The 26,227-nt window shown below is 37.7% G+C and overlaps 1 protein-coding gene across 14 annotated transcripts in view; it reads right to left on the bottom strand.

Moving 5' to 3' along the window:
• The window catches only part of RNF180 (ring finger protein 180), a 276,935-nt gene that overhangs the window by 211,137 nt on the left and 39,571 nt on the right, over nt 1–26,227 (bottom strand). For 6 of the 14 annotated variants that reach the window (XM_014734852.3, XM_070246217.1, XM_070246211.1 and 3 more), the window contains one exon: nt 16,270–16,331. The exons of the other annotated variants lie outside the window; for them this stretch is intronic. The gene's annotated coding sequence lies outside the window, so the exon portion shown is untranslated. Of the gene's footprint in view, nt 1–16,269; nt 16,332–26,227 lie in introns of those variants that run through there. 14 annotated transcript variants of the gene reach the window in all.

The following is a 26,227-nucleotide window of genomic DNA, read 5'->3' on the forward strand; positions in this document are numbered from 1 at the left end:
ACTTTTATCCTTAAATAAATATTTAATAGGTACATAGTATTGTATTAATAGACACCTACAATATGTCAAATATTGTGCTACATACTCAAAATCCAATGATAAGTAAAACAAGAATGGTTTCTACCCTTCAGGAGGTTTCAGCCTACTGTAGGATACAGTCAAATAATTACACAAATAAAAGTAAAATTCAAATAAGGGAGATACACAGTAGTGTGAGAGAATACACCTGAAGGATTTGACTAAGTCTGGGAGCTCAGAGAGGCTTCTCTAGGAAAGTGATGATTGAAATGAATCTGAAGAAAAAGCAGTGGGCAATTTGGTGAAATGGGAAGTTAAAAGCAATCTAGAAGGAAAGAGTCGATGCAAAGGCTCTGGGGCTGAATCATCACTTGTCAGTTCCAAAAACTAGAAGAAAGCCCTTGGGGCTGGTACACGGCCAGAGAGTCAGAGTGTAATGTACAATGAAGCCAGCAAGAGAAAAGAGGGTTAGCTCACGCAGAGCTTCACGGATTATAGTAAAGATTTTGTTCTTTATCCCCAAAACAGTGAGGATCCATTGAAGAGTTCAAGCAGCTGGGTGAATTGGTCAGCTTTGTGTTTTAAAAATATCAATCTGGCAACATGTGGAGAATGAATTGGAGGGAGTTAAGAATAGACCCAAGAAGACCAATTAGGAGGCTACTGCAGTAATCTTCAGGATAAATGTTGGAATCATGGCAGAAATGGAGTAACTTTCATACCTGAGAGATCTTGAAGAGGTGAAATTGGCAGATAAGGGGAAGCTGGTGCCTCCGATGACTGCATTATATTTCTTGTTTGCATAATTTTTTAGATGGTAGTAGCATACAAATTAAATAGATAACATTGGAAGAAAGATATGTTTTAGAAAAGAAGATCAAGAATTTGGTTTTGAAACTTAAAATCCTCACAAGATATTCAAAAAGAGAAATCAAGTAGGAAGATGGAAATGTGAGTCTGGAGTTCAAAAGACAGGTCTCTATATAACAGGCAATCTAGATAGCTGGTAACAATCATATTGGTTTTGTTTTATGATACAAATCTACCAATATTTGAAAAATCTTGATTCTGTTATTTGGAGTGCTAGCTACTGGTTTTACTTCTGAGCCCTCCAAAATTTGATAATGTGCTTTCCATGTATTCATCCAAATTGGTGACTATTAAACTGAACAGTGCTAAATCCTAATTAAGAGCTGGGTTCAGAAATCTTGAATGATAAGCAGACACTGGTTGTAATTTGGAACAGCACTTTCCAAGCTGTGATTGTTCTCTGGGCTATTAGCATATATTTTACATTTCTGGCTGCCTTTGTGCCTTCTTATTTTCTTTCCTCTTGGTATATGTGTCCTTCCTATTTCTGCTGTGTACTTTTGGTGTGATAGACCTGGAAGATAGAATTGAGTAGCTGGAAAAGTAGGGAAAAAAATGACAAAATGACAAAATTTTAAGGTGTCAAATGCTTAAAATTTTTACTTGCAAAATGACTGAGGGAAGAATGTTATGCAGCAACCATATGTGTTTACCGCTTTTTTGACAAATCTAGGCTGTAATTGATTCATTGTAATTGATTCATTGTGTGCCTGCTCTGGTACCTAGTATGAAGGGAGCAGAAATAGCCAGCTGCTGTATGCCTGGTGTATGCAGAACATGGCTCCATCTCCTCCACTGTCCTATACAGTGTTCCAAATCTCAGTCCCTAATATCCAGAGCTGGATTCTAAGGCATCTTGTGCATCTTTATATAGCCCAGAGATCAGCTGTCCCTCTTCTCAGTCAGCTCTTTTCTCTGTTCCTACAAGAAATCCAACCACACCAAGCATATTGCAATCTTTGTAGTTTTGTGAATCCCAGAAGGATCACATTACACTTCACACAGCACATCACTTTCAAAATCTCACTTTTCCCGAGTCTCTGCTCCTGGTGGCACAATCACTGGCTTCCTCTTTCTGCCCTCCCTACCTCACAGGTCTCAGCTCAGCCCCTCTGGTTTCTGCATTCCTAGCCCTTTCTTCCTCGGAGATTTCAATTTCTCCTATTTTTTCTTCTACGGAGCAATTTAGTGTTTCTCTAGTTTCTACCTCTAAACTTGCACACATCATAGAGCTCACCAATAAAGGGCCCTCCAGGTACTAGGGCCTATTCTCCTAGGGCAATGGGAGATTGTAAATAATAATAAATATTTTTACTATGGGATATTTACAACACTTTCTCATTCCTTCCACACAGAAGGAAAATCAGGCCATGTTCTCAGTGTCTCAGTGCTACCCCAGGAAGAGAATAGTATCCAGAAGGACATAAAATTGAGTTTTACACAGAGACTATTCCCTAAAACACTTAGAGATCATGCTGGAGGGGAAAATAAGAAAGCCGGTAAATTAACAGGGGTGGAGGGGACAAAGCAGTTGGAGAGGTTGTAAGGAAAGTAGACATTTTCTGCCCTGAAAATGCTTCATTACATAATAACCAATGCGTTATTTGAAAAGAGTTAATGAATGGAAGCAACCTAAGTGTCCAGCAACAGACGAATGGATAAAGAAGATGTGGTACATATAGACAATGGAATACTACTCAGCTGCAAAACAGAACAAAATGATTCCATTTGCAATAACATGGATGGACCTTGAGGGAATTATGTTAAGTGAAATAAGCCAGCGAGAGAAGGATAATCTGTGTATGACTCCACTCATATGAGGAATTTAAAATTATGGACTAAGAACAGTTTAGTGGATACCAGGGGAAAGGTGGAGTGGCGGGTGGGCACAAAGGGTGAAGTGGTGCACCTACAACATGACTGACAAACATTAATGTACAACTGAAATTTCACAACTTTGTAACCTATCATTAACTCAATAAAAAAAAAAAGAAAAGAGTTAATGAAGGGCAATCCAATAATTATGTAAGCGCTATTAATCTGCAAGTAGAGAAATAGTGGGATAAATATGTGTATTAGTTTTAATCTATACTCTAGGACAGTGAGTTAATGGTTGAAATAATTAATAATGAATACATATCCCAGAGATGTTTAGCTAATATTTGAAAGACCAACCAGAATGACTACCTTTATCATTGATCCACACCAAAAGGTTTGACTGATTTTCACATATTGAGGTATATGGGGTACCTATTCAGGTTCAAAACTGATTCAGCTGGAACTAAAAAGCTTGGTTTATAGCCTATCAAACATACATTGTACATCTGCTTAGCCATTAAAGTACAGAGTACACTCTCTCAAGATAAGAATGCATACTTCCCCTCCTATACCCTATTGGTAACACCCTATTTATAACACCTGGAGTAGTCCTTCTCAACATCATGGGTCAGGTTGACCTGCTAATTTGTAACTAAATATCTCTTTGAAATTTTGATGAAAATGTATTCTGGGTGTGTCTAATGCGCATTCTTTGTTCTAAAATGATATAAGACTGTACTGAAAACCATGCTTCCTGGAGTTGGTGGTATTCAAAGTCCACAGATTGGCAAAAAGAACTGTGCAGTTCCTTCCACACTTGCATGAATAGGTAATAAGAATCTACTAATTTCGGGAGGCTATGCTGTTGACAGTAGTCTGACCCCGGGCCTCAGGACCCCGTCGGGTCACATGTCCAGACATTTTTGGAGGCATCTGTTTGATTTTACCAGAAGGTTGGCAGAATCCTACAATTAGAATATTGTTGCATCTGCTTTGAATGATTTTTTTTACAAAGTGCTTGAAAGGACAAAGGACAGCGATGCCACTGACTTTATAGAATAGGTTAATCATTTTTTCCCAATCTTTTTGAATTGTGGTAAAATACACACGACATAAAATTTACCACCTTAATCATTTTAACTTCGTACAGTTCAGCGGTATTAAATACATTCATAATGTTGTGCTACCCTCACCACCATACATCACTAGAATTCTTTTCGTCTTGTAAAACTGAGACTCTGTTCCCATTAAACAATAACTCCCTATTATCCCCTTGCCCCAGCCCCTTGCAATCACCATTCTACATTCTGTATCTGTGATTTTGACTGCTCTAATTACCTCATTTAAGTGGAATCAGACAGCATTTGTCTTTTTGTGACTGGCTTATTTCACTTAGTATTATATCTTCTAGGTTCATCCATGTTGTAGCATGTGTCAGAATTTCCTTCCTTTTTAAGGCTGATTAATATTCCATTGTCACCTTTTTCTCTTTTTCCTGCTTGCTCTCTAGTATTTGTAGCTGTGGCAGATTTTGGTCTGAGACTTACTTTCATTGTACCAATCCATCTGGTAGTAAGACTTTGGGAGAGGAAATCTATAATCCTTACATATCTCTTTTGAACCAGGCTACTGCTATTTACTAAAAGTACCTAATAATTAGGAATGATCAAATTGGCTGAAGTAAGTTCTTAACACTTAGTTTATAAAATCTTTAGCAACATTTTAAGTGTTTGTTTATTGAATCTCAGAATTATAAACCAATTCTCAGAAAAATATAGCCATATTTAGTGAACAGTTGTTTTGTGGTAAAGCAGGCAAATTTTCAACATTAAAAAACTCCTTGTTAAATTATTTGGTTATTGGTTTTATGCATTCATTTGAAGACTTTTCTTAACAAATAAGATAATTCTAAATAATTCTTTGTGATACTGGCCCTGATATCAGCTCCCCTACATTAAACCCAGCATATATGGGCTTAAAACCAAAGCACTCATTCCCTGCTTACTCCCTGGCTTCCTGGCTCCAGAATCCATTATTATCCTCCCAGGAGACAGACTGCCAAGGAAGCCAGGTAGATTCCTTATCGTCTCCTCCTCCTCCCTGCAAGCAGCATCCCAAGGCCAAACGCAGGCTTTTGGGAAGGCTCTGACCAGCAAGGCCACTGACTGCTCCCTCTCCCCCTCCACAAGCAGCCACATTCCTCACAAACCTTTAAAACACCTGTCTTCCCATCTTTCTGGGAGACGAGATGAAACGAGACTAATTTGAGCGCTCACTCTTGTCTCCCAACTGATATCATCCAAAATAAAAGCCCTTTCCTTGCCATGAGCCTGGCATTCCAGTTTTTATTCGGCCCCTCTTGTGTTGTGGGTAGGGAACCTATGTTTATGGGCACTAACCTTTGGAGCTTGAGCTTTGATTTCTAAATGGAGTCAGAGTTTGGATTCAGTTTTGGGTTAGAAATCTGACTGGCAAAGATCTTTTGGTTTCAAATTAATTTTTTGCAAGTATTCTCATAGCTTAAGGGAGAGGGTACAAAGGAGAAATTCCCTTATAAATGCTGTGTGTGTTCCTAGAACAAGAACCTTTCATTTCTGTATTATTATTGCAATTGAGAAAGAGCCCAAGGAGGAGTCAAGGAGAATAAAGAGAAGGAATTAGAAGAAATAAAGTAGAAAATTTTGCCCAAATGTAGCAAACATAATTGGAATTGGAGACAAAAGAAATGATCATGATCAGACTGATGAAATAAATTAATTCCCATGCAAAGTCTCTATCTTGTGTCTAACTGTAAAATAATGGTAATTTTGAAAACAAATTAAATAACTTCAATTGCGTTATAATATTGGGAAAAAATAATTCTTTTCCCTAATAAAAGATAAAATAACATATATTGAGTGTATTTATTAAGCATTACCATGTGCTATTCCCTTTCAACAATTTGTGCCTCATTTTTTAACTCCTTACAATACTAAGGAAGTATGACTTGGTTATTACGCATGCAAGGTCATCAAAATGGGATAGTGGTATGACTGGTGGAAAGATAAAATGGGCACAGTTAGAGGATATACATTTTTTTAAGTGGCAAAGAATATAGAAAAATAAGAGATAATACAGAGTCCCTCCAGATGGAAAAGTAGTTTTCCACAATACCCGAGTTCTCCATGGAGATTTTGGTTGTGGATGAAGGCGCCTGTATGGAGTAAGGATTCTTGCAGCATGAAAACTTGTGTTTGCTTCCTAGTGTTGTGTGCCTGTCTTCCCACAAGATAGAGGTAACTGGTGGAAAACAACCCAAGCACATTCCTAAGAACTTGTTGCAAAATTAGGTAATGTGAAGATTAGTCTCCCAAGAGCATCCTTCATCAAGACAGTCCTGTGTTTGAGGCTGTGTCTATAATGCAGTAAAGAAAATAGAGCCTCTATCATATTTTATACTTGGGCATCCTCAATGGCAAAACTGAAGGAGCTGGAGGCAGGCCTGAGGTATGTAAGGCTACAGAAAATAAAATGAGTTGAGTGTGGATGTATAATTTGCATGTAAACTATGTCAGTATGTATGCATATTATTTTTAGATAGGCAAAGCTTATCATTTTAAGTGCCAGAACAAGAACCATTTTTCCTGGGTCTCAAATCACCGTTCTGAAACTACAACCATCACCTTCCACCCAAATCCATATTATGTGTTAAAAACAGATAATTATTTATTTTGAGGTCAAATATCAAACTAGAAATGTTAAGATCCTAGAGGGCTCAATCTGTCAGTGAAATTTGCCATATTTTAAAAGTGTTGTTTTTTCTCAATCTTTCCCTAGTGAATTACAAAGTAGCAAGTTGATATCCAAAAGCCACTTTTAAAGGACTACGCAACAGCCTTTCATTATAAAAAATATCCTAACACAGAATAAGACCTGTTTGAAGAGTTTTTAAAAATCAAATTATAATAGTACTTACATTAAAGGCATTATAGAGAACACTGTTACCGGGTCTTAGTTCATATCAACCCTGGTATTGGTTACCCTACAGTGAACCCAGCATATCTGGATTAAAACTAAAAGCACAAGTTGCCAGTTCCCTGGTTCTTTAGTTACACTCACATGTAAATACTTGTTTCTTTAACCTCTGACTCCTGGAAGCTTGACAACCAAATAGAAGTTACAAGTTGTTAACGTCCAGATGACTCATGCTGGGCTCCCACTAAAGTTATGGCTAATCACAGGAACTTGAAGTTCTTTCATAGAGAAACTAATATCTAGAGAATATCAAGAAACCAAAGCTGCCCAGGCCCAACTCCTCGGCTTCCTGACGTCAGAGTCTACCTCCACCATGGAGATAAACAGCCAAGGACACTCATCTGAGAAGTCCTTTGTCTCCTCCATTGGAAGCAGCCCCAGACACAGGCTGATGGGAAAATGCTGACCAAGAAGTCCTGGACCCTCTCCCCTACCTAAAACCCCAAATAAAAACCCCTACTTGTTTCTTAACGGGGGGCAAGCAAATTTTGAGGCACTTGCCTTTACTTTGCTCCCTCTGCCTGGCAAAGTAAAGTCTTTCCTTTTTCTCCCAAGACTCTGTTCTCATTATTTGGATTGGCATCAGGATCAGAGACTGGACTTTCAGTAACACCACCACTAATGAGAAGACAGGAAATTTAAACATACAGCCATTCTTAAAAATATTCTGAACTTGTAAACTTTAATTCATGCTTTAGATATTCTTTTTTTTTTGAGGAAAGTTTGCCTTGAGCTAACATCTGCCGCCAATCCTCCTCTTTTTTGCTGAGGAATACTGGCCCTGAGCTAACACCGTGCCCATCTTCCTCTACTTTATATGTGGGACACCTGCCACAGCATGGCTTGACCAGCGGTGCATAGGTCTGCACCCAGGATCTGAACCAGCGAACCCTGGGCCACCGAAGTGGAACGTACAAACTTAACTGCTGTGCCACAGAGCTGGCCCCAAAGATACTCTTAAGGAAGAAGAAAGCAAAAACGTTAAGGTTTGTACTTTTGGTAAAAACAAGGCACTTTTGAGCCCTGGTTATACACGAATGTTTATCTTTTCTGCTAATCCCACTAGCACAAAATCTTCCTTCTAAGTAGACCTTTATGATTGTTTTAACATTACAAACAGAAATATTTATATGCAGAAAAAAATATTTTGAGGCTCATGCGTATGACTTTAACATACCTGTGAATTTCTGTGATGAGGCACTTTTCAGATACCTCGTTGCTTCAATACCTCAAGTATATATAATACATTATAAAATTTTTTCATCAGAAAGTTTTGATGTTTAAAACTTTGGTACCCTGGCCATTTTATTCTCTAACTTACAGCATAAACTTTGGGCAAGTCATATAAATTCTTTGGGTCTTATTTAACTCATATGTCAACATCCTTTTAGTACATGCAAATATCTATATCATGTATATTTTTTTATTGAGAGGATTAACAAGTTTCAATGCCTTCTCAAAGAAGTATGTCATACAAAAAGGAAAAAAACGTTTAAAAATCACTGAGGTAGCTAATCTTTAAGCACTTGTAATAAATGCTATTGGTGCCTGCCCAGATCCCCTTTACTGGCCAGTTCACTCAGCTCTCAGCTGTTGTCAGCATCAGAGATATCCTCTTCCCTAAAGGAAAACCCTTAGGGAAATGGGAGCCACCTTGCCTGGGAGGCTATACACACCACACCCCAAATCGCCAACCAGGGAAGAGCAGATGCTAACCAATGACTCACTGGCAAGTTACTACAAAGTCCAGTCCCTCACCTCAACGTGGGGTCAATTCAGTGGGGCAATTTGAGCTCCAGAACTTCCCCGTAGGATCAAATTGAAGTGAGTCTCTAGCAGAGAACACATTCTTGAGTAGATTCCCACCCCTCTGCCCCCACCTCACCCTCTTTCCCTCTCCCTTCCTCTCCTCAGAGCACTTGCCAAAAATCACTTGAACAGGAATCCCTGTCTCAGGCTCTGCTTCCAGGGTAATGGAATAAGACAGGCATTTTGAGTCCTAACATTTTATAAATCTAGAAAGTGGTTTTAGGATACAGACTCTAAGGATGTGTTTCTGTCCTTAGATCATTCATTCTGGATTATTCTGGAGCTAGATAACAAGGAGGATGCTATTGCTGATGATAAGTAGAGTTTGATAGTCCCTGGCATGCTACAGTTGAATAATTGCTAAGACCTTATTTAGTTCACCATGGTGACCTGGGATGGGATAGGGGAAAAGCCATCTACTACCTGGTGTAATGTCTAGTGGGGTTGAGCAATGTGGGAAAATAACTGTAAGGACTGACATTGGGTGGCTCTTGCTTAGTGCCGTTAATTGAAGAGAGATGACAAAGCTCATCTCTATTAATGAACAATACACAGCACAGAGTGAGGATCAGAGGCCTCTTTGGCAGCATTTAAAGGGAACCTTATCTTCTGCAGCCAGAGAACATGTCATACTGAAGGCAAGGCTCAGGACTAAAACCTCTGAGGACCTTGAACTCCTGGATTCCCTTGAATGCTCTGCACTTGTAGAACCGGCCTGCTCCCCTTGTTGGAAGATAAAGACTCACTTTCTTGAAGACTATGCAGAAACTTCAAGTGAGGTGGATGCCTTACAGAACAATCCCCACCCTCCTCAGAATCTGCCCTCTCTCCCATACTGGTCACGAGAAAATCAAATGTTAGCATATCCTGACTGGGAAAATGCTGGGTAAGGTAAACAGAGGGGAGGAATTATGTGCTAAAATTGCTGCAGCTCCTCGCCAACATATTTCAACCAAAACCAGAGAGTATGCCTGAGAATGAATCCTGAGGATGCTGAATCAAGAGGGGAGGAATACAAGGCTGAATATGGGATGATATGATGATATGGGAGCACTCTCCTGTGATACAGGATTTAAACCTTTGTCAATAGTGCTGAGTGATGGTTCTAATACATTTCTGGAATGACTCTTGGACATTTTGAAAGACTGATGGCCTGCATTAAATGATATAGAGATGCCAGAGCTCCTGTGGCAAACTGTAGAGGAAGGGGCCAAAAGACTTATAGAAGTGGAAATGCTTGAATGGTTCTAATATTTTAAAAAATCAAAAAGCTAGCAACTCACCATTTCCTTTGGGAGGGCCCACATCAGAGGCAGTATCAAAAGCTGTTTGTGTAACTTGGGATAGACAGCAGTATACATACATGGTCTTGTCTCAGGGCTATGTTAATTCTCCTGCTTTCCGTCGTAGTATAGTCCGAAGGACCTTAACCATCTGATCATCTCACTGAATTTCGAATTACTCCACTGTATTGATGATATGTTAATTGGACCTGATAAACATGAGACAAGTACCCTGGAAAGCATGGTAAGACACATGTGTGTCAGAGAGTGGGAGATAAACTATACAAAATTCAGGGGCCTCCTATATCCATGACGTTTTTAGGGGTCTCTCACCTTCTGATTCAGGATAAAGTAAAGGAATGGCTTCTTGAAGGTGCAGCTGAGGTACCAGCTTGGGAATGACACCACGTCAGGATGATACACTGTCCTTAGAATGTAGTTTATATCTTCAATCAGTGGTGTCACCAATGGGTAGAATGCATGGGTCCAGAGACTGAAGTGTTAAAGTGGGAGTCACTGCCAGTGACTCACTTGGGGTATTAACTTTAGGCTTTATGGGTTTTTAGTGGCCCTAGTTCATAGGGGGCACTGTAAGAATTTTACCAAACTTAAACTTATGGCTTCTGTCGCATTGGGATCCCTATGACAGTTGACAAACAAATTAACAACGAACTAGCTACACCAGTAAAGGTGATTGACCCTAACACATAGTGAGGAGGTAGAAATGCTGTTCCATAATGAGAACAGGATGAAGTATGCTAGCGTTCAGGTGATTTACTGGGGCTGCTTTTTTGGGAGGCGGGGGAGGAAGATTGGCCCTGAGTTAACATCTGGCCAATCTTCCCCTATTTTATGTGGGATGCTGCCAAAGCATGGCTTGACAAGCACTGCTAGGTCAGTGCTTGGGATCTGAACCTGCAAAAACCTGCGAACCCCAGGCCACCAAAGTGGAGTATGCAAACTTAACCACTACACCACCAGGCCAGTACTTTACAAAAGAGTGAAGGCTTCTTTTGTTTTTTTAAAGATTGGCACCTGAGCTAACATCTGTTGCCAATCTTTTTTTTTCTCCCTTCTTCTCCCCAAAGCTCCCCAGTACCTAGTTGTATATTCTAGCTGTAGGTACTTCTGGTTCTGCTATGTGGGATGCTGCCACTGCATGGCTTGATGAGTGGTGTGAGGTCCGCACCCAGGATCCAAACTGATGAAACCCTGGGCCGCCAAAGTGGAGCACGCAGACTCAACCACTCGGCCACAGGGCCAGCCCCAGTAAAGGCTTCTTTTGACATACCTGTGCCCAGTTGTAATTGTAAATGAGCAATACAGCAATCGTGGCTTGACAACTGCAGGGAAACCAGGAGCTTAGCTGCCTCAGAAATGAGGGTCTGGGCCAACCTTCTAAGCAAGCCGTCTAGGCCAGCAGAAGTGCTAACTGAAAGGATGGGGATTCTAGAATGATAGTGGAGGAGGCAGATGCTATGAGTTTTGGCCTCAAGACCAAACAACAGCTGGGACTGTATTTCATTCAAGAATCCTCTTTTTGTAAGGTTTTCCAGAAATCGTGTCCAGTCAGAATTCTGGAGAAGCTGTGCTTGGATGAAGTAAACAATGTGAAAAGCAAGTAAATCTGAGTTGAGCAGTGGGTTTGACTGTGTGTGATGTCAGTGCTCAACCCAATTCCCTTTAAAGGCCGATACATCCTCGACTCACCTGCTGTGGGTTAGCTGGTAACAGCTGCCCCTTCCATAGATAGTTTTAGCTAAAAAGGAGTCAGCTACCATGGAGGCCATGCATTGACCCCCCAGCTTCAGCCAATGATTGACTAGCCTGACAGTACAAAAGGGCCACCCTTACCATAAGGTGGGAACAACACTGTAGTGCAGTTTGGGCTCCAGACCATGCTGTAGCATCAGGGTAAAGCTAGTCTCCACTGGAGACCACGTCCTTGTTTAGTATTTTCGCCTGCCCTATTCTGCTTCTCTCACACATCTTTTTCTGAGATCACTCCCGGAATAAATCAATTGAATAGAAATCCCTGTCTCAGGCCCTGCTCCCAGGGCAATTCTATGAGTCTATGATTATAACGTGTGGAGGAAAGGTAGAGTTAGGACTAGGTTTCAGGTAGCCGAAGGGCAGGGAAGGCATTGGAAATGGGGGCAGCAATTTCCTGAGAACAGTGGTGTTTGGCAGATAGCTTGATCAGAGTCTGGTACACCAGCCATTTGAGAGGAATGGTGAGTGTAATAAGCTGAAAAATTGTTTGAAAATTAAATACTATTGATTGAGCAGCTTCTGTATGCTGAAATACAGAGGAAGAGTGGACGGGTGATGATTGGTGGTCACAGTCTAGATCATTGCATCTCAAACTTTAATGGTAAACGAGTTACTCAGGGATTTTACAAAGAAAAATGCAGATTCTAATTTTGCATTTCTAAAGTTCCCAGGTGACACCTTTACTGCTGATGCACAGACTATGGTTTGAGTAGTAAGGCTATAAATCAGGGTGGTGCAATAAAATATAAAGAAAGACATATGTATAATTTAAAATTTTTCTAGCAGCCACATTAAAGAAAGTAAGGAAGAAAATAAGTGAAGTTAATTTTATAATATATTTCAATTGACCCAATATATCCAAAATACTATCATTTCAACATACAAGCAATAGACAAATTAACAAGAAATTTTATGTTTTTTGTACTGTCTTCAAAATCTAGTGTATATTTTATACACTATTATATCGCAATTCGGATGCTAAATTTTCATCGGAAATATATACACATATTTGTATTTCATAACATTTACAGTGGAAAGATTCATGCACTCAAGTTATTCTAAACATGCTTAACAGTTTCCCAGTAACTGAACCAAGTGTGAGTTTTTAAATGTAAATTAACTAAAATTGAATAAAATTTAAAATTCAGTTGTTCAGTTGCACTATCCACATTTCAAATGCTCAAGAGCCACATGTGGCCAGAGGCTACTGTATTAAACAGAGTAGCTCTAAGTCATGTGAGAAAGAAGAATGCTGAGTGGAACAGGAGGAAAAAGGAACTTGGGAAGTGGCTTGAAGAGATTGAAAACAGAGGGTTGAAAAGACTATGGTAACTTTTTCAAAAAAAAATCTAAGTAATGACGATTTCTTAGTAAGAGACAGAGTCCGAGTGAATAATGGAAAAAGCCCCTGTCTTTTTCTGTCCATTTGTGACTAGAATTATTTTAACTTGTTTTGATAATTCGAAGTCACCAATATCTGGTTTTTCTTCTGTAGCAACCAGGACCTAAGCACTTGCCATCTTTGTTTTTACTTAAAGTATTAGATGTAGAACATCTCAATGATTAAAAGAAACATGACCCTCAGGGAAGAGGTTCCACATTGTTGGGACCTGGATAATTCCCCACCAGTGTTCTTAGAGGTAGGTACATTTTGACTCCAGACTCTGGCTACAAAGGATAAGAAGGCTTGTTGTTTGAGAGTCGTACCTCCCTGTGGCCACTACCAACAGGTTTGCCTGACTTTGCTGGGATAATTTGCCTAATACTCTGGCATCTGATTAGGTTCCCATTTGTTCATTCCATTGACTCCCACCAGGGTCTCATGCTCCTGGACAAGCCTTGTCTCCCTCTATTTCTGCCCCTCTCCCTGCTTCTTGGTGAGGACAAAATCCTAACTTGCTCTCTGGCCTCACCCTCTTCAGCTCTGACTCCACAGCTGGTGAGCTTGGTCTGCCTAATCTTCCATTAATTGTCTCCTCTGAATTGCTGTCCCAAGATGGTGGCTATTTGCTGAGTTGCTGAAGCTTTGCTGCCCCCTTCTGGTTTGAATGCTCAAAAAATATTTAATGATTTCTGGAAATGTATTATAATTGCATTGCCTTTCCAAATGCTAGTGTGTAATGAAAAGCTGCATAATTTAAAAAAATTAAATTCTATTTATTGAGCAGTTTCTGTGTCCCAGAGATATTAGGCACTGGAGATGCAGCAGTAAATGAAACTGACAAAAATATGTGCCCTCATGGAACAGTCAGGGGGGGAGAAACAAGAAATATACAAACAAGTAAAATATGTGGTAAGTCAAGAATTATACAAAAGTAAATAAATAAGGCTGAGAATGGAGATGGGGTGAAGGAGTCATTTAAATTTCATATAAGGCCAGGAAAGTTCTCCCTGAGACTTATAGGACATGAGGGAAGTAGCAAAAAGAACAATAAACATTGAGGCAGGAGGCTGCTTGATATATGTGCGAAACATCAAGGAGGCCAGGTGGCTGGAGCATTGAAGCAGAGTGACTGAGGGTAAGTAGTAGGACTTAGGTCAAGGGAAAGTGTGGTGGGGCAGGAGGGTGCAGATTACAGTGCCTTGTAGGCAATTTTATACATATACATATACCCACATATACACATATATACATACACACATACATTTATACATATATATTACTCTGAATCAGACTGGAAGCTAATGGAGAGTTTTGAGTAGAGGGGAGATATGACGTGACTTATTTAAATAGATCTCTTTGAGGATTATATGATGAATAGACTATAAGGGTGGCAAGGGACAAGTGGAGGGACTTGTTAGGAGGTAAGGAATAACAATGACTTAGACCAGCATGATAGAATGGAAGTAGTGAGATATGGTCAAGTTCTCAGTATATTTTGAAGGTAGAGTGTTTGCTGATGGATTGAATAAGGGGTGTGAAAGAGAGGGCTCAAGGATGACTGGATGGCTGAGCAAACAGAGGATTGGTATTGCCATTTATTAAGATGGAGAAGTCTGGGGGAAGGGCAGGCTGGAAGGATGAAAGTAGACAGAATAAGAGTTGTTATTTGGAAATGGTTAGTTTGAGATGCCTGTTGAACATATACCAAACTGGAGATCAGAGGAGAAATATAGGCTAGTGATAAAATTTTTGGTGATGGGTAGATTGATAGATAGATGGTATTTAGAGCCATAAGACTGGATGAGATCAAATTAAGAACATTAATTCAATATGGCAGAAGTTGTTGCTACAACTGAATTATCACTTGCAATATGAACATGGTTCTGACTTAGTGGTGCCGCTTCTTTTGAGATTTAAATGCCCATTTTGCCATGTGATTTATGATGACTTTGTTCTCCTATTACTTTTATTTATTTGAACTATTGTGAAACTATAGTTCAAAAACTTACTCTGTGGTCATCTGGCCTTCACGTGGTGTGACTGTATCCCTGATGAGTTCATTCCACCTCTGACTTTTCTCCTTAGTTCATCACAATTAAAATATCTGCTAGCAGTAACAGGATGGTGAACACAAGTGCAGATACTGGCAGTATTATGGAGTGCCTGCCATGCCTTCCCCATTCCCACATCCTCTTGTTCAACTAGAAAATTTCTACATCTCCTTCAAAACTCAGCGTATATGTCATCCACTCTGGGAAGCCCTTCTTGATGTCTCTGGGCAATGCTCCCTTGTCTGTATTTTCATCGTGCCGCTTTTTACCACTTGTATAGCCCCTATCGTGTAACTAATCACTATCTTTCATATCCTTTCTGCCATGTGTAATTCCCTAGAGGGCAGGGACTGTACTTTACTCCTTTTTGATGCTTAGTGATTACTGTCACATAGTAAGTGCTCAATAAATATTAAATGAGTAAATAAATACCATTTATGCTAAACAAGATGATGGGCTTTTCATTTTGGCCACTTTTATGTTGAATAAATTAAAATCATATAACTTCAAAAGCCATTTAATATCTAGCTACCTTCAAATAAAGGAGGAAAAGAGCTCTTTATTTCTCTCTGGGCAGCCTAGAGGGGAGTGTAAGTAGCTGCCTAGGTTCTTATTTCATTTGACGTTAATTCTGTCGGCCAAAGAAGATTATGTCTGAAGAGCTGTCAGACTTCATTCTTCAGTGCTGCTCTTTTGCCAGGCTCACATCAAAGGGCTGTGTGGACGTTTATTCATGGTGAGGCTTTCTGGCTCCTCAGACTAGTTTGGAATGCGGATCCATTTGAGAGACTAACGGTGTAGTTCCCTAGTGTTGGCTGAATCTTTTCACCAAGAATTATTGCAGTGGTTTCCCTTGGTTTAACCCCATGGGTGTTAAGCCCAGAAATTTTGGTCCTTTATGTGTTTTGTTCTAATCCAGTTTAAGTTTTGTTCTGATTATCTATTTATTTTGCAAGTCTTTATCTAGCTGTTAAATAATGTAGGAAAGTGGCTTTAAAGCCTCCTATTCCAAAAAGTTTATATTGAAAATAGCAGCCAGTCAAACTTGTACCTAGGCAAACAATCAAACCAATATCTACTGAATACCCTCTGCATGCCAGGAATTATTTTGGGTGGTAGAGACACAGTAGTGAATACAATAAAGCTCCCTGCTCTCATGGTGCGTACTTTCTATTGGTTAGATGATAGATAATAACAAATAAACAAATACACCTCTTCACTTCATAGAATATCAGTATTGAATCCTTACCTGGGCTCCCAATCTTATGGCTTCTGGCTGGGTCCTGGAAGCATTGGCTGGTGATCAGAGGGCTGGAGGAAAAAGAGGTTGAGATATTTATTCTCCTCCCTCCCTCCATAACTAGCAGCATGGTTTTGGCAGTCCAGCACTACTCCACAGTCACAGCTCCTGTCAGTTGGCAAATCTTCTGTGGGTCCAGCTTTTGCCACTTTGGTAACACTGATCACTTCTTTGCCCCTTTAGGCCTAAGGGTGGCAACAGCTTTGTGCTGTAATAATCACACTGCACACACCTCTATAAATAGAACCTTCTTTTAAGTCTCTTCATTTAAATCCTTTTGAGTGTACCTTGTGTTTCCTGTTAAGGCCATGAAAGATACAGCAGGAATATTAAAGAATAATCATTTACATGTGTAGATACCCCTTCTGTCCATTTCTAACGAGGAAGAATATTCTAGGCCTGTATCTTACACATTAGAGGTACTTAAATATATTTTGTTATTGATGATGAAAAATCTCAGAAAAACCTATTCTAGGGGCTTCCCCAGAACCATTGGAAATAGGATCACACAGATCTGACTCATTCTTTGAGGTTGGTTTTACCTATAATTTGGTTTTATGAACAAAAACTATTATTACTATTCACTATATTACTTCAGGTGATACCGTAAAAGCTAAACCAAAAGGTTTATACTCCAAAAGACTTGAAATCTTTTCATATTAAACAGAGAAGTAATATTCTTTGGGAAATAGAGGCTTACTGATTTAAACAATCACAGAAACATGAATATTAACTGTTAATATGAATATTAAAATATGAACAATAACTGATTTAAACAATTCACAACAATATGAATATTATTATAACTTCCAATTGTGAAAGTGTATTTGCTATATGATTTACAGAATAGGGTAAGACTGTGTTGAATTTATACTTTTCAAGCATGTTAAACTCTGGTTCATTTCTATCGCTATCGAGAATCATGTGCTCTGATGTCCCAGAACTTAAAAGTAATCTGACACAACATTCTAAATAATAAAACTTGAATTTCTATCACAAAATCTCCAATAAATGGCTTTGTAGTTTTTGCCAGAATGTTTTCAGTTTGAGAAATCTCATCATACTACCTCCTAGGGTAATCTATTGCATTTATGACATCCCTAAGTATTGGAAATCAACTTCTGGAATTTCCTTTATTGATCAGTAGTTCTGCTTTCTCACACTAGTGCAAATTACTCAAGGCTGGAGTTAAAAAAAAAATCCACCTGAAAGGATTAGAGGTAACAGTCCCTGGCACTCCTGCAAGGCCAGGAATAGTGCCTGTTCCCACCAGCCAGACTGGAAAACCTCCAGATATGGAAGACAATGGGTAGAGAACACAGAGGAGTTTTGCTTCAGTGATGGAGAATAATGAGTCCTAAACTAAATAGTGCTCCATCTGACCTAATAAATCTTGAAGTAAGACCTGAAGGGAGAAAATTGTTTCCAAGAACTTAACTGAATCCCAGGGGGAAAAAACCCTTCAAGAATATTTATAAAAGTACAAAAATATCCAGCACCTAACAAAGTAAAATTCATAATGTTTGGCATCATATCAAAGTTATCTGGCATGTAAAGAAGCAGGAAAATACAACCATAATGAGGAGATAAATCAATCAAATGGAACTGACAATGATGTTAGAATTAGCAAACAAGGACGCTAAAATGGTTATGATAACTGTAGTCCTTTATGCTTGAAAAGTTAAATAGAAACATGAAAGATGTAAGAAACCCAAATCTAAATTCTAGAGCGTACTAGATGCAATTATAGTAGATTATACATTGCAGGAAGAAAAAATTAGAGAAGTTCAAGAAATATTAATAGAATATATAGAAAATGAAACACAGAAGGCAATTTAGAAAAAAACATAAACAGAGCATCCTTGAGCTGTGGGACAACTTTATGCAGCCTAATATAATGTGACTGGGGAAAATATTTGAAGAAATAACAGCTAAAATGTTTCTAAATTTAATGAAAACTATAAAACCACAGATATAAGAAGGTCAATGGGGGCCGACCCCATGGCTGAGTGGTTAAGTTCGTGCTCTCTGCTTTGGCGGCCTGGGGTTTCACCAGTTCGGATCCTGGGCACGGACATGGCACTGCTCATCAGGCCAAGCTGAGGCGGCATCCAACCTGCCAGAACTAGAAGGACCCACAACTGAAATATGCAACTATGTACTGGGGGGATTTGGGGAGAAAAAGCAGGGAAAAAAAAGGAAGACTAGCAACAGTTGTTAGCTCAGGTGCCAATCTTTAAAAAAAAAAAAAAGAAGGTCAATGAATCTCAAGCACAAGAAATGTGAAGAAAACTGCAATCAAGATACATCATGATCAAATTGCTTAGAGCCAATAATCAAGAGAAAAATTTAAAAGCAGCTGGAAAAAAGCTATCAAAGGAGATAAAATGGAATCATGAAAATAGTCAATAATACAAAAGAAGGGAAAAAATAGGGAAAGGAAAATAAAGAACAGATAGGACAAAGAGAAAACAAATAGCAAGATAAATTTAAACCTAACCATATCAATAATAACAGTAAATATAAATATTTTAAACACTCCAATCAAAAAGCAGATATTGCCAGACCGTAGTCACATATATGCTGACTACAAGAAACACACTTCCATGTAAGGCCACAAATAGATGAAAAAGTAAGAGGATGGAAAATGATATACCATACAAAAAACTAATTAAAAGTGAGCTGGCCTTTCTACAGTATTTTAAGGAAAAGTATATTGCAGAGCAAAGAATATTACCAGGGATAACAAAGATAATTTTATAATGATTAAGGGATCAAGAGCACCTAACAATTGGAAACATTTATGCATCTAATAATACAGTTTAAAATAATGTGGCAAAAACTGATAGAATTGTTATGACAAATAGACAAATGCACAATGGTAGACATTTCTATACCTCTATTCATAAATGATAGGACAATTAGACAGAGAGTGAGTCTATAAAAGACTATTAATCAACTTAACCTAATTGACATTAATAGAGCATTCCATCCACAACAGGAAAATACATTTTCTTTTCAAGGGCACAAAGAAAAGTTATTACAATAAACATTACTCTGATTCATAAAATACGTCTCAAAATTGAAAAGGATTCAAGTCATACAAATTATGTTTCCTGTCCAAAATGGGATTAAATTAGAAATCCAAAAGAAAGTATTTTGAACCGAATGAAAATGAAAACATAACATATCAGATTTTGTGGGATGCTACTAAAATCCTGTTAGGAGGAAGTTTATAGCACTAAACATCCATATTAGCTAAGAAGAAAGGTCTCAAATCAATAACTTCAGTTACCACCTTAAGAAAGTATAATTAACCCATTATGCTGGCTGCTATAAAGAAAAACAAAACAGAAAATAACATGTTGATGAGAATGTGGAGAAACTGGAACCTTTGTGCGCTGTTGGTAGAATTGTAAAATGGTGCAACCACTATGGAAAATAGTAAAGAGCTTCCTCAAAAAATTAAAAATAGAACTACCGTATGATCCAGCAATCCCACTTCTGGGTATACAGGTAAAAGAATTGAAAACAGAGTCTTGAACAGATATTTGCATACCCATATTCAAAGCAGTGCTGTTCACAATAGCCAAGGGGTAGAAGCAACCCAAATGTCCATTGATGGATGAATGGACAAACAAAATGTGGTATGTACATATAATGGAATATTATTCTTTCTTAAAAAGGAAGGAAATCCTGTCATATGCTACAATATGTATGAACATTCAGGACATTATGCTAAATGAAATAAGCCAGTAACAAAAAGACAAATTTGTGTGATTCTACTTATATGAAGTATCTAAATCGTCAAATTCATAGAAACAGAAAGTAGAATGGTGTTTACCAAGGGCTGAGGAGAGGGGTAAAAGGGGAAATGTTGTTTAATGGATATAGGATTTCAGTTTGCTAAATGAAAATATTCTGGAGATCTGTTTCACAACAATGTGAATATACTTAACACTACTGAACTATACACTTAAAAAAAACCCACTAAACTGAATACAATGTGGGATCCTGAAATAGATACTGGAACAGAGAAAGAACCAGAAAATGAAGAAAATGGTGGAAAAATGAGAACATTTGAATAAGGCTTTTAGTGTAGTTAATAGTATTGTACTAATGTTACTTTCCTGGTTTTGGTCATTGTATTATGGTTATAAAAGGTGTTAACATTAGGGGAAGCTGGGTAAAAGGTATATAGGAACCCTCTATACTATTTTTGCAACTTTGTTTAAAATCACTTCAAAATAAAATGTTTAAAAAATTTAAAAAGAGAAAGTATAAGAGTAAATTAATTTCAAATCAAGCCAAACAAAGGAAATAACAAAGATCAGAGCAGAAATCAACGAAACAGCAAAACAGTATAGAAAACATCAGTGAAACCAAAAACTGGTTCCTTGAGGAAAACAAAATTGATAAACTTCTAGCCAGACTGATCAGGCAAAACAAGAGAGAAGACAGGATTTACTAACATCAGGAGTGAGAGAAATGATATCACTACAGATTCTACAGATTTTAAAAGGATTATAAGGGAATAATGAATAACTTTATGCTAAAAGGATTAGAAAGGAATATTATGAATAACTTTATGCTAATAAATTTGACAACATGGGCGAAACAGACAAATTCCTTGAAAGACATAAAGTACCAAAGCTCACACAAGAAAAAACAGATAGTGTAGCCAGCCTGGTGGTGTAGTGGTTAAGTTCGTGTGCTCCACTTTGGCAGCCCAGCGCTTGCAGGTTCAGATTCCAGGCACAGACCTACACACTGTTCATCAGGCCACGCTGTGGCGGCATCCCACATACAAAAGTAGAGGAAGATTGGCACGGATGTTAGCTCAGGGGCAATCTTCCTCAAGCAAAATGAAGAAGATTGGTAACATATGTTAGCTCAGGGCCAATTTTCCTCACCAAAAGTCCCCAAAACAAAACAAAGAAAATTGATAGCCTGAATAACCCTATATTTATTAAAGGAATTGAATTTGTAGGTTAAAACGTTGCAACAAAGAACTCCAGGTCTAGATGTCTTCCCCGGTGAATTCTGCTAAATATTTATGGAAGAAATGCTGTACAAACTTCAAAAACATTGAAGAGAAGGCAACACATTCTAATTCATTCTATGAGGTCAGCATTATCTCGATACCAATATCAGACAAGAAAATAAATCCACAGACTAATATCCCTCATGAACACAGGTGAAAAACTCTAAATGAAATTTTAGCAATTCGAATTCAACAATATATAAATCCCAAGTCAGATTTATTTCAGGAATGCAAGTTGGCTTTAACATTTTAAAGTCAATGTAATTCACCATATTAACAGACTAAAAAGAAAAAAATCATTAGATCATTTCAATAGACAAAGAAAAGACATTTGACAAAATTCAATATCCATTCTTGATAAAAATTCTTAGCAAATTAGGAAGAGGAGGGGACTTTCTCAACATAAAGGGCATCTATGGAAAATACACACTCATTTCATCACTTCATTAATGGTAAATTACTGAATGTTTTCTCCCTGAGACCAGGAAGGAGACAAAGATGTCCACTCTCACTGCTTTTAATCAACATTATATTGGAGGTTCCAGCCAATATAAGGCAAGAAAAAGACATGGAAAGAAGTAAAACTCTTGATTCACAGACAATATGATCATCTATCTAGAAGACCTGAGGTAGTCTACAAAAAATCTATCAGAATTAATAAGTGTGTTTGGCAAAATTATAGGATACAAGATCAATGTGCAAAAAACTATCACATTTATATACACTAGCAAGCAAAAATTGAAAATTGAAATTTAAAAAACCAATACCATTATAATAGCTTCAAAATATATGAAATACTTAGGTACAACTCTGATAAGAGATATCGAAGATGTGTACACTGAAGTTTACACATCATTGCTGAGAGAAATTTAAGAAGATTTGAACACATGGAGAATTATACTGTGTTCATGGGACAGAAGACTCAAAGTTTTTAATATGCCATTACTCCTCAAATTGGTCTATAGTTTTAATGCAATCTAAAATTTGTTTTTATAAATTTATGATCTGATTCTAAAATCTATATGGAAATGCAAAGGTCCTAGGTAGCCAAAACAACATTGAAAAAGATGAATAAGTTTGAGGATTAATACTACCTGATTTCAAGATTAGTTATAAAGTTACAGTAATCAAGACAGTATGATATTGCCACAAAGAGAAATAGATCAATGTAGCAGAATAGGGAGTCCAGAATAAACCCACACAAGAATGGACAACTAATTTTCAGCAAAGGTGCAAAGGCAATTCAATGGAGAAAGCATTATCTTTTCAACAAATATTACTAGAAGAATTGGATAGCCATATGTAAAAAATGAGCTTTGATTCCTACCTTGCATCATATGAGCACATAGCCTAAAACTCTGAAACTTATATAATAAAATAGGCAAAAAACTTTCTAACCTCGGGTTAGGCAAAGTTTTCTTACATGCAACACCAAAAGTATGACAAATATAAGAATATACTGATAAATGGAGTTTCATCAAAACTAAAAACTTCTGCTCATCAAAAGGCATGTTAAGAGAATGAAAAGACAAACCACAGATTGGGAGAAAATATTTGTAAACCTTATATCTGATAAAAGTCTTGTTTCCAGAATATATAAAGAATTCTCAAAACTCAATAATAAGAAAACAAACACCCCCCAAAAAAAGGGAAAAAAACAGTTGAACAGATGTTCAGCAAAGAAGATAGACAAACAGCAAATAAGCACGTGAAAAGATGTTCAACATTATTAGTCACTGGAGAAATGGAATTGCAACCACAGTGAGAGATACACCTACTAGAATGGTTAAAATTGAAAAGACTGACCATACCAAGTGTTGGTTAGTGTATGGAGAAGCTGGAACTCTCATACACTGTTATTTGGAATATAAAATAATATAACCACTTTGGAAAACAAGTTTTCATTTTTTACTTTCCTTAAAAGTTAGACATATGGATTGGCCCAGTGGTGTAGTGTATCAATTCATGCAATCAGCTTTGGTGGCCCGGGATTCACAGGTTCAGATCCTGGGTGCAGACACATGCACTGCTCAGCAAGCCATGCTGTGGTGGCATCCCAAATACAAAATAGGGGAAAATTGCCACAGATCTTAGCTCAGCGACAATCTTCCTCAAGCAAAAAGAGGAAGATTGGCAACAGACATTAGCTCAGCACCGATCTTCCTCACCAAAAAAAAAAAAAAGTTAAACATATATGTAGATACCGTATGATCCAGCCATTCCACTTCTAGATCAAGAGAAATGAAAACATATATCAATACGAAGACTTGAATCAAATGTTCATAGCACCTTTATTTGTAACAGCACCAAACTAAAAGCAACCTAAATGTCTATTGATGGATATATGGATAAACAAATTGTGGTATATCTGTGTACTGGACTATTCTCTGCAATAAAAAGGGATGAACTACTGATATATGTTACAACGTGAGTGAATCTCAAAATAATTTTGCTGAGCGAAAGAAGCCAGACATAGAGAGTAATAGTATATGATTGCACTTATATAAAATTCTGGGATATGCATACTAATTTTTATGACAGGAAGCATATCAGCATTTGCCAGGGAATGGAGGGGGCAGCGTTCTGGGAGAAGTAAGAAGGAAGAATCACAAAGAGGCTTGAGGAATCTTCCGCGGATGTGGGATGTGTTCATTATCTAGATTGTGGTGATGGTTTCACAGGTGCTTACGTATGTCAAAACTTATCAAATTGTACACTTTATAGATGTACAGTTTTTTGTATGCCAGTTATATCTCCACGAAGCTGTTAAAAATATCTGCAGAACTAAAGGGATGTTGTGGATCTATTTCCTAAAGTATTTGTTTCTTCTAACTTTAGAGAAATAAAAGAGTTAGCAAAGCAAGGTTCAGAATGGTTAAAGATATCTTTTTTTAAAAAAAAAAGGAAAATTCACTCCATTCATTTATTTAACAAGCATTTGCTGTTATAAATGTACTCAGACACTGTAACACTGTTAACGCAAATAAAACTTTGACGGCATTTCCAGTTAAATGCAACTGTTTATTATTTTATCCTGTCTTTGTATCATTTTTATAAACTGCTTTCAAAAGATATCATTCACTTTCACAACAGCTAGGTGGTCTGTAATAAATTTCGACAGTGTTTTGACCTGCATTTGTTTCTTCTTTTGTCTAGAGGAATGTATGGTTTCTCTTGTTAAACAGCTGGTTGATTGATCACTGCCTCCTAATATGGTTAAAGGTATGCATGGATTGCTTCAAACAATATTGTAGGTCCTACCAACCTATGTCAGTTTTGCCTTTTAATTAAGCCTTCTTAAAACCACTGCTATATCTCTTCCAATCCTACAGATCCATCAGATAGGTCCCTGATTACCCTAAGCAAGACTAACATGACCACACTCCTACCTCTATCAATTAAAGGGACAAAACTCTGATGATAATATTCACAAGAAGCCAGGACCATGGATAAATCATCCTTCTTGCCTCCTACAAGAAGAAAAGAGAAGTAAGAGGAAAGAGAAAGACTTAGAGTGGCTAATGTTGACAAGAGAATAAAATAATGGAGTCTTGCCTTTTTCCTTCCTATATACCTAAGTGCACATTCCACATAGTTTGATCAATCTCTGTTCTATTGGACAGCTGCTGTCCACAATGTAATTTTGTTCTTGAAGTTTCTGTTCTTACTTCTTGTCTTCTGGCAGAAATGGCCAGAGTAGAACACAAGTAAAATCTACTCTGGCAATTCACTTCTCAAGAGGCTCCATCCTGTTTGCAGGCTTCAGTTGAAGGCTTCTCTCTACTTCACAGTCCCTAAACAAGTTCAGTTTTCCTCATTCATTCCCTACTTTCATCTTGTTGAATTTTTTTATTTTTACTGAATACTTAGACTCACATGATAAGTCACGGAAACACAGAACTCTAGCATTTAAAGGACCTCGGATCATCTAGTAAAGTTGTCCTAAGTTTCCCAAACTTTGGTGCATATTGGCTCCCACCCAATATGATTTAATTGATATGGGTGTGATCTGCTGGTTAGAATTTTTAAAGCTCTCCAGGCGATTGTAACGTGCAGCACAGTTTGGAAACGACTGATTTAGTGCTAATCTCTGCCTTTTCTTAAGGCACATAGCTAGTAGGTGGCCAAGCCAGGACTCAAAAGAGGGTCAGTTGCTACTTGGGCCAGTGTGCTTTCCATTGTGCAATGTTGTGCTTGTTCTGAATGAAATAGCAGCAGATGACAGTAAGTGTAAAAATCAGAGCACTGTTTGAGACTTTATTAAGGTATGAAATACACTAAGTGTGTACTAAAGAATGAAGATTAGGATGAACCATTCAAAAAGAAACAGGAAGGTAATAATGAACTATTTTAATATCATAGAGCATTAATTACATTATCTGATTGCTAACAATAAAATGGTAATTAAATAAAAGCAAGTTTTTAACAGTCTAATATGCAATTCTTCATATTGGATCATTAAAAGGTGGATTGGAATGATTTGTCTTTTTATAGGATGATCTATCTGTTAACATCAATTTTGTAAACTAGAAAGAAAATTATGTCCGTTGATGCACTTAATTGAATTTTCCTCCATTCTGTTGATCAAGAAATAATTTTTTAGAAATGCGTGGATATTTGATAGGAAGGTCATCAGCAAGTAGCACAAAAGCAATTTGAGATAGAACACCAAATAAAACTTAAGAAACTACAAACCATAAAGGTATTTTAAGGCCTTTTGTCTCAGCACTACCATTAATAATTGACTATCTGACCTGATTGTTGAACATGTCAAAGAAATGAATGTACAGTTGGCCTTCATTGTCCTTTGGTCAGCAAAGTCTGTTAACATCTCCTACGGTAGTCATCAATTCCCTCAGTATT

Source organism: Equus caballus, chromosome 21 (genome assembly GCF_041296265.1).
Source record: "Equus caballus isolate H_3958 breed thoroughbred chromosome 21, TB-T2T, whole genome shotgun sequence".
NCBI lineage: Eukaryota > Metazoa > Chordata > Mammalia > Perissodactyla > Equidae > Equus > Equus caballus.